Raw genomic sequence first — 10,713 nt, 5'->3', positions numbered from 1 at the left:
CAAACCAATAAACTTAATATCTCTGGTTATCTGTATGTAACTTAAGCATGTATATGGTGACATACAAGTGGATCATGTCTTGAGTGATAACCAAAATGGTCTGTAGTATATGGATATAGGAGGGAAACCTTATCCTGGTATCGCTACGGATGTGGCCCGCTTTGTGGAATGGTCACAAGTGTTGTGACTTGTCACAAATGGTCTAATCCTAATCATTCGTGTAGGGGACATACGAACGGGGGCGTCCTATACAAAGAGTTTGTATAAGACCAGACCACGAAGTGTTAACGTCTCATTATATAACATCGTTCATAACTGAGACTTCACTTCACTAGGATGATCATAGGTAACATGACCTCAATCCTGAGTGAGTTGAAAACTCCTGCCATTGAGGGCGGTCCTTTGATTTGCATGGGTGCGAGTGGCCAGAACGTCGACTCAAACCTACCATTTTGAGGATTCGTCTGATTTGGGAACTGGGAACTCAGCTACACAAAATAGAATTCACTCCTTTCCCAAGACAGAGGTAAGTAGATAGATAGCTCCTTAAAGGCTGATTCTAGGGCTTGAACGATGTGACACCATGCACTTTCTCATGGCCCGAGGGGTGTTCACACATAGTAGGACTATGTTGTAATTTTCATTAAAGGGATCAGTGGTACTTAATGAGGAAGATGTAATTACAGGGACAAAATGGTAAATTGGCCTGTTGTAATTACAAGCACCTATGAAAGGTCATAGTATTGATGATTGGTTATATCCAATGGACATAGAAATACATCTATGGCAAGAAGAGTTCAACTGTCGGTCTTTAGTGGAATGTCTGGAAGTTAACGGATGATGGATATCGTGACTAAAGAGTTTAGTCAGCTATTCACGTACCATTGGATCTTCAAGCCATAGGTCCATAAGGTCCCCTTGGTAGCTTGGATACAAGTTGAGAGTCAGTTTTTGGGTCAATTTGAAATGTTCAAATTGACAAGAGGGAGTTCGATTATATATGATATAACTAAACGAGTTAATTAAATATAATATAATTAACTTTATGTATGAGATACATTAATTTGGAGGAAATTGGAGATAAATATGATTTATATCTAGTAGAGGAAAAATTTTATAATTAATATATGATATTAATTTATAAGTTATGAATGTGATAAGTTCACATTCATTGGACGATTATAAAGGAAATGGGAAAGCGCCTCTTCGTTCTAAATAACGAATGAGTGCATTATAAATAGTAGATGGTGTGTTGATCTCGGTGTATGCGGATATTGTGAAAAAGATAGTATCACCGTTTAGAAAATCAGTGCCTATATAGTGATTGCACGATCGCTTACATATACGATATTGCTAAGCGATCGCATATCGATTACACTGTCGCGTGCTATTATCTAAATGATCATTTACCTTTTTCCTAAGTGATCGTCTAGCTCCTGATATTTACTAAACGATCGTATAGACGATCGCTTAGTTTTTTTTATGCGATCGTTCACCCTTTTCCTACACGATCGTTTGGACGATCGTTTACCTTTTCCTACACGATCGTTTAGACGATCGCTTACTTTTCCTACATGCTGTCTCTTATACACATCTAGATGTGTATAAGAGACAGCGTTTACCTTTTCCTACACGATCGTTTAGACAATCGCTTACTTTTACTACATGATCGTTTACTTCACCTAAACGATCAAGCATATTGTTTATGCGATAGACGACCACATCTCCCACTTGCTTGATCGTTGTGTACGGTCGCTCTTCCTCCTTCCCTTAACCAAATTCGAACAAAGCCCACACTTTGGATTCTCACTCCAAGAATACTGAGGGCTCTGAGTGGTGTTGTCTTCTACGTTTCCTTCTGTCTGAGTGGTGACTGTTCGAGGTAGACGGTTGGGCTTCAGACTATCTGTGAAGAAGAAATCTTCATCTGGTATGATTTCTTGATCCCTTTAGCATTATGAAAGTACGTTTGAATGTATATGCGGTAATTCTGTCACAATGAATTAGAAAGATCCGCTTCCGCTTGTAGGTACTCTTGAATAAGAGTTCCTTCACCTACATCTATATACTACAGACCATTTTGGTTATCACTCAAGACATGATGAACTTGTATGTCACCACATACATGCCTAAGTTACATATAGATAACCAAGAATTTTATGTTTATTAGTTTGTGGAAAAGCAAATAAACAAACAACTGAGTAAAATTAAGATGTGAAGTAAATATCATATATTATACATCACAAACGTTCATACAAACTGTTTACAAACTACAGGACACGAGACTTTAGGGCATCAACTCCAACAAATCCTGAATAAACATGAGTTCATAGTTAGTTCAGGATTAAGATCGAGTTACTCTCGGTCATTAAGTTTGATATAGTCAGTTTTAACAGTAAACGGTTGTTATAAAGAAAAGTAACTATTTTCGAGGTCCGGTCTTATGCAAACTCATTGCACAGGATGCCCACACTCACATGTCTCTACATGAATGATTTTTGAATCACATCATTTGTATCATTATACAAATTGGGCCGCATCCAATAATGTCACCAGCATGAGGTACCCAATCTCACCTGTATATTTATAGACCGTTTTGACTATATACTAAAACTTGATCCATTTTTATGTCGCTACATAAAGTTAAAGTATTCATGTTATAGCTATGGATTCGTTTATTGGATTTTTATAAAATGATGCAATATCAATAATAATTTATTGAATAAAAAACTCAACAACATTTTTATTGATAAATAGAATATGTTAACAACATTTACGAATTGCGAGTTTAAGATATTCCCAACAATATCCCACTTGGACTAACACACCAATAAGATAAACATATAAATATATAATGTTTACAATGTTGAGAAATAAAGAGAGAAAAATACAATAAACTAAGACATCTAAATACCTTTTAACATTCTCCTACTTACCTTAGATTATGTTGCTCGTAGTCCTAGTCCAACCAGGTGGCCCTCAAACACTTTAGCCGTGAGGGCCTTCGTAAAAGGATCAGCAAGGTTGTCTTCTGAGGCTATTTGTATGACTATCACGTCTCATTGGTGTACGATCTCTCTTATAAGATGGTACTTTCTTTCAATATGTTTTCTACGTTTGTGACTTCTAGGTTCCTTAGAATTAGCAACTGCACCACTATTGTCACAAGACAGAGTAATGGACAAGTGCATATTTGGAACCACTTCCAAATCTATCAAGAACTTGCGCAGCCACACTGCTTCTTTAGTTGCTTCGCATGCAGCTATATATTCTGCTTCCATCGTGGAGTCAGCTATACAACTTTGTTTAATGTTTCTCCATACTATAGCTCCTTCGTTAAGAGTGAAAATTGATCCTGAGATAGATTTCCTGGAATCTACGTCAGTCTAAAAATCAAAATCAGTGTATCCTATAAGGATCAAATCCTTAGGTCTATACACAAGAATATAGTTCCTCGTTCTCCTGAGATATTTGAGGATGTTTTTTATAGCCGTCCAATGAATGTGTCCTGGGTTAGATTGGAACCTACTGATTCTAACTGCAAAGAATATGTCTAGACGTGTACATAACATAGCGTACATCAAACTCCCAACTGTTGATGCATATGGAATTTTTTTTATTTCCTCAATTTCTTGAGGTGTTTTAGGACACTGTTCCTTTGACAGATGAATTCCATGTCTAAAAGGTAGCATACTAATATCCACCGACGCTTAGAAGATGAAAGAACAAGGGAAAAATATGATTGTGACAAAACTAAGAATCATAGCTTATCATGCTTATGAGTGAAAAATCATAAACAGAAACATGTTTTTTGAAATTAAAAAGAGGATTTAAAGAAAACATAAATTCATAATGCAAAACACTAATTAAATTAGAGAACTCAAGAAATAAGCAAAGATTCCTTAATCTAATAACTAAATTAAAATTATCTCAAGAATTCATAGACAAATCAAAGAGACAATTCAATCCAAGCTTACAATCCAAAATAAAATCAATAAAACCTACTTATTGATGTTGAAAAGATAGGGAGGAAGAAAACCAAGCCTCTCCCCGGCCTTAATAAAATCCAACCACCCTTTAACCTAAAAACCAAAGAGAGTATTTATAGAAAAAGTCGTAGCATTGCAACCCTATGAATGGTGTTGCAACGTAGTTGTGTATAGGCTGAAGAAAGGCATGCATGGATGGCTGGGAATCTCGTCGAAGAATACGTAAGGTTGCAACGCTAGGGGCAACGTTGTAATGCTACCCTGCATATTCAGCTTCTTCCACTCAACGTTGTGTGATCATTGGGCTTAGGCATATAACAAGCGTTGCGACGCTCTCTACAGGGGCAATTTGGTCGTTTCTACTCTTTTGAAGCTCCGATGCTCAAATTAACTCCAAATTGCTTCAAATTGACCCCGTTTAACTCTAAACACTTGATTCTACCTCTCGATTTCTTGATACCTACAAAATAAGACAATTAACACATAACATCCATTAACGAGCCTAAATTAAGTTATGAATAATATTTCTTTTTTAGAGCTATCATTGATGGAGCTGGAGAATCTAATCAATCACATCTTTCTTAAGAGTTGAGAGAACCTTGACGTAGTGGGAGGGTTGTTCAACAACCTGACCATTACATGGGTTTAACAAAAATTCAGGTCGTCATACCTGATGATGGCTTAGAGGATCCTTTAACCTTTAAACAAGTAATGGAAGATGTAGATCAAGACCAATGGATAAGAGTCATGGACCTCGAAATGAAGTCTATGTACTTGAATTCAGTCTAAAAACTTGTAGATCAACAAGATGGGGTAAAACCTATTGGTTGTATATGGATCTACAAGAGGAAGTGAGACAAGTCGATAAGATACAAACCTTTAAGACTCGATTTATGGCAAAAGAGTTTACCCAAAGAGATGTGGTAGACTATGAAGAAACCTTCTCTCCTATTGCCATGCTAAAGTCGATAAGTATACTCTTGTCCATAGCAACTTTTTATGATTATAAGATCTGACAAATGGATGTCAAGACAACCTTTCTACATGGTCATCTTGAGAAGAGTATCAACATGACTCAACTAGAGGGGTTTATTTAACAGGATCAAAAGCAAAAAGTTTGCAAGCTAAAACTATCCATTTATGGGTTAAAACAAGTGTCTAGATCCTAAAATATAATGTTTGACATTGCAATCAAATCTTATGGCTTTGAACAAAACGTTGACTAACCTTGTGTTTACAAGAAGGTTATCAACAAAACTGTAGCATTCTTAATATTGTATGTTGATGACATCCTATTCATTGAGAATGATGTAGGATTTCTGACTGACGATAAGAAATGGCTCGCAACTCAATTTCAAATGAAATATTTGCGAGAAGCTCGGTATGTTCTTGAAATCCAAATCATTCGGAGTCACAAAAACAGAATGTTAGTCTTATCTCATACATCTTATATAGACAAGATGTTGTCTAGATATAAAATGTAAAATTTCAAGAGGGGTTTACTACCTTTCAGGCATGGAATTTATTTGTCTAAGGAACAATGTCCTAAGATACCTCAAGAAGTTGAGGATAGGAAACATATTCCCTATGCATCAGCAGTCAATAGTCTGATTTATGCCATGTTGTGTACACAACCTGACATATGCTATGCAGTGGGAATTGTCAGTAGGTTTCAGTCCAATCCTAGATATGATCATTAGACCATCGTTAAAAATATCCTCAAGTATCTTCAGAGAACGAGGGACTATATGTTTGTGTATGATGCTAAGGATCTAATCCTTACAGAATACACTGACTCTAATTTTCAGATTGATGTAGATTTAAGAAAATCAACTTCAGGATCAGTGTTCACAATAAAAGAATGAGTTATAGTTTGGAGAAGTATAAAGCAAAACTATATCGATGACTCCACCATAGAAGCAAAGTATGAGGTTGCACGCGAAGCGACAATGAAGGTAGTATGGCTTAGAAAGTTCTTAATAGACTTGGAAGTGGTTCCATGCATATTTCTATCACTCTCTATTGTGATAACAGTGGAGCAGTTTCAAATTTCAAAGAACCAAAAAGCCATAAGCGCACAAAGCACATTAAGCACAAATATCATCTCATCAGGGAGATAGTACATCGAGGAGACGTGATTGTCACACAGATAGCCTCAAAAGAAAACTTACATGCACAATATTTAAATCAAATATTTTTAAATATATGATCGGGATTGTGCAGATGAAGGGATTCATGATCGGAATTGATGTTATTAATCAAATATATTGAAATTAATTATTTGAATTAAGTTTATTTTAAAATATTTTTAAAGTTAATTTTAATTAATTATTTGAATTAATTTTATAAAAATACGTTTAAAATTTTGAATTTTAAAAATTCAAAATTAAGTGAAGTTTAAGTTAGTGGATTTATCCCCCAATTTACCTCCTTAAAACACCTCAATTCCCATTCATTGGTGCTTAATTTGGTATCAATTTGAGATTATTCTAACTTTGCATAATTTCTTCTTTAAGTAGAAGAATGATTTACTGAGATTGGGGTTGAAGAAGTTAGCTTTTGAAGCTCAATTTACCTACCAAATTACTTAGTTCCAAAACTCTCTCAACTCATTTTTTCCCTAAAAAATTCATCACCAATTTGGATCCTAAAATCCATTCTAAGGTTGGAAAATAGCAGGAAAGACTTTAGTAGTGGTTCACGAAGTGTTCGTGATCAAAATTAACCAGTCGATAGCTTCAATTTTGAGCTACATCAAGGTTTGTTTCTCAAACTCTGTTTTCCAATTTTGAACTAGCATGCTTAATCCTTAAAATTAATGTAATTAGAGTGCTTTAGATCCTAATTGCTTCCGCTTGTATGTCCCTAACTCTTACAGAGAATTGTTGCAAACCCTCCTTTATATAGGCAAATGTTTTCCCAAATTGTGTAGGGAATTGGATAAATGAAAGATAAAACTCATCACTATTCAACTTGATTACATGAAGTAGACAAAAGAAAATCTAAAATCTAATGTTGTAGATGGAAAGAGAACGAAAAAATTAAGAAAACAAGTGGTCATTCACCTAAAAAGCCACCCGATCAAAAGTTATGATCGAATTACGAATAGCGGGACAACGCCGTCCATAGTTTTCACACCTCTCTTTGTCCTAATTTGCCACTTTTCATCAACTTTGACCCCTTCTCTTGCCACAAGTCAAACCTTGACTTGTTATAGGGGTATTTTAATCATTTTTCTCTCAAATTAGCTTGTTTCAATCCAAATGTTTGATTTCTTACAACTAAATATAATAAAGCATCAATGAATACAAATTAACAATAAAACTAATAAAATTCTAAGCCAATCAATGCACTTTTTGAGTGCATTTCACCTCCTGAGCATTGTTGTTGTCAATGTTCTTCCGTCATCTTATCCCAATGTGGCATGTTGGACGGTTGCCCCTCATCTGATGCTACATTGCATATCATATTGAAATTAAAAACACACGCTCAACCCTAACGTTGTTGGCATACCAAAGAATAAGGTGCGTATGAGGTAAGAAATTTACTAAGCTAATTTCATGATGAATGAAATAATAAAATTTTAGTGAATATTGTGTCATACTGGAATTTTGAGACAAAAATACGAAAAAAAAAAAAGAAAAAAAATCCTAAAATAGTCCCTTATCAAAAAAACACATTTTAAAATATAATTATAAAGATTAAAATAATATTTAACTTATATATTTTTTGATAAGTGACTATTTTAGTTAAAATACTTGTCAAAATGGTCATTTATCAAAAAAATCCTAAAATGGTCACTTATCAAAATAATAGTTTGCATTCTTTTTTAGACATGAAAATAATTTGTTTTCTGAAACATACAATAAATTGCAAAACTTAATCAATGTATAAAATTTGTTACCCTAAGCATAATTCAATCTCTTACTTTACTATATATATATATATATATATATCAATTATAAATCATGTTTCCTTTGTAATATTTTTGTTTAAAGTTTGGTCTCTATTAGCATCATGTCGTCTTTTTTTTTCTTTAACTAAAAAGGAAAAAAGGACAAAAGGACAAAAAATAAGAGAAATTTGTCATCCACAAATTGAATACCGTATTTTTAGACTATTTTCAGCCATTACATTTTATTTTTAAAAACCAAAAAAAAAAAAGGAAAAATATGTATAGGGTTTTATTGGTAAATTCAAATTCCGTCCCATAAACCATAAACCCTTGTCACTCTTGTACGCGGTGGTGCCACCATTTAAACCCTAACCAACTTGCACATCGCACTTTCTACCACCTAAAGAACATGTAGGAATCAGTGTCGGAGATTCTTTGAGCTCACGAGCTCCGTCTACTCCACTTCACATTCTCTTCTCCGTCGTTTGATCGTTCGCTTGCTTCTCAATCTCAAACTTCACGCAACCGTCTCCATGAACCTCTTGACAGCTTCGTAAGTTCTATTGTATCCAGCGATCACCAAAAATCCCTTGCTTTCGACGCTGCTCAACTCGTATTTGGACTTGTCAATCAATCGCTATGTCAATTCACTGACTCGATCGAGTGCGTCGAGTGGGTGTACATTAAGTTGCTCAAGTGCGCTGAGAAATTCGTAATTAGCATATTAAAAAATGAGGAGGATAGAGACTGATGATCATAGTTTGTATTGCAACTACAACATTTCTCGCACTTATTCAAAGTATCATGACAGAGTGAGCCGAATGAACGATTTCCTACTTCTGAAATTGTTATTTTCCTTAATTAGTGGCTCTTTGACTATTGATATTAGAGATTTGAGATAAGGAAATTTAATTATCGTTATCTTTGTTTCTAACTTATGCTCTATTTTGTGAAAGTTTTGTTGTTAAGACCATTAGAAAGGCGTCATAAAGTCCAAAATTGAAGATTTTGTGGAGTGGGATAATTGGGCATTGCCCAATGGATTCAATCCGCTCATGGTAAAACTTCATATGACTTCGATGTACTTTTATCTTCAACAAGCGGCCCGGCATTCAATGCAGGTCAAAGCATATGGTTGCCAGGTTGGTTAAATGCTGTTAATGAGAATAGTAATTCACTATTCTTAACAATAGGGCCCGGAGACTTCTTGGTTCATCATGCTATTGCTTTAGGTTTACATCAACTACATTGATCTTAGTAAAAGGTGCTTTAGATGCACGTGGTTCCAAATTAATGCCGGATAAAAAGGATTTTGGTTATAGTTTTCCTTGCGATGGTCCGGACGAGGTGGTACTTGTGATATTTCGGCTTGGGACGCCTTTTATTTGGCAGTTTTCTGGATGTTAAATACCATTGGATGGGTTACTTTTTATTGGCACTGGAAGCACATCACATTATGGCAGGGTAACGTTTCACAGTTTAATGAATCTTCCACTTATTTGATGGGATGGTTAAGAGATTATCTATGGTTAAACTCTTCACAACTTATCAATGGATATAATCCTTTTGGTATGAATAGTTATCAGTCTGGGCGTGGATGTTCTTATTTAGGCATCTTGTTTGGGCTACTGGATTTATGTTCTTAATTTCCTGGCGCGGATATTGGCAAGAATTGATTGAAACAGCATGGGCTCACAAACGCACACTTTTGGCTAATTTGATTCGATGGAGAGATAAACCAGTGGCTCTTTCCATTGTGCAAGTAAGATTAGTTGGATTAGCCCACTTTTCTGTAGGTTATATATTTACTTATGTGGCTTTCTTGATTGCCTCTACATCGGCAAATTTGGTTAATTTTATATGTGTTGTATCCGTGAAAATATCATTTCTTTCAATGGAGAAGGGGATCTTCTTTCTTATATTTCTACATCTAGGATCCAACTTGTATCATTGATACTACTAGGAATTGAATCATTATGGCAAGGAAAAGTTTAATTCAGAAGGAGAAGAAGAGGCAAAAATTGGAACAAAAATATCATTTGATTCGTCGATCCTTAAAAAAAGAAATAAGCAAAGTTCCATCGTTGAGAGAGAAATGGGAAATTCATGGAAAGTTACAATCCCCACCGCGTAATAGTGCACCCACACGTCTTCATCGACGTTGTTTTTTAATCGGAAGACCAAGAGCCAACTATCGAGACTTTGGGCTCTCTAGACACATACTTCGTGAAATGGTTCATGTATGCTTGTTGCCTGGGGCAACAAGATCAAGTTGGTAAGGATTCAAATATCCCTTTCTATTCATTTCTATGATCATAGAGGGACTCCTTTACCATTCTGTATAAATGGACTATTCTATTTGTACAGATATGGTATAGGGGTGCATTCAATCTTTGTTTGTCTATTAGTTCACAGTTCTTCTCTTTATCGCGGGGTAGAGCAGCTTGGTAGCTTGCAAGGCTCATAACCTTGAAGTCACGGGAGGACAAATCCTGTCTCCGCAAATTTTTGTGTCTAAAAGGTTGAGGTTTGATCTTGGTAACTATTAATTAATTAATTACTATTAATATTAGCTTTTTTTCTTTCCAGATGGGAGGAAAAGAAGGGGGGAGGATAGAACCACTATACTATCACGGTCAACTATATAATTTATCCTATTAAATGAAAAATATTAACCCATTATCCTCATCCTCGACGGATAGTGGGAATCGAACCCGCATCTTCTCCTTGGCAAGGAGAAATTTTACCATTCAACTATATCCGCATTTTTTTTTTTCTGCAATGTATAGTATACATCAGTGCAGAGCATACTAGGCTATTAATATTAGG

The 10,713-nt window shown here is 35.2% G+C and overlaps 1 non-coding gene across 1 annotated transcript; it reads right to left on the bottom strand.

Moving 5' to 3' along the window:
• Positions 1–10,577: 10,577 nt before the first annotated feature.
• TRNAG-GCC lies at positions 10,578–10,648 on the bottom strand. The gene has a single exon. It is a non-coding gene; the product is annotated as a tRNA-Gly (tRNA).
• Between the last annotated feature and the right edge of the window lie 65 nt (positions 10,649–10,713).

The sequence above is a fragment of the Benincasa hispida genome, unplaced genomic scaffold (genome assembly GCF_009727055.1).
Source record: "Benincasa hispida cultivar B227 unplaced genomic scaffold, ASM972705v1 Contig285, whole genome shotgun sequence".
In the NCBI taxonomy this organism is placed as follows: Eukaryota; Viridiplantae; Streptophyta; class Magnoliopsida; order Cucurbitales; family Cucurbitaceae; genus Benincasa; species Benincasa hispida.
This window is presented reverse-complemented; position numbering and strand designations above follow the sequence as displayed.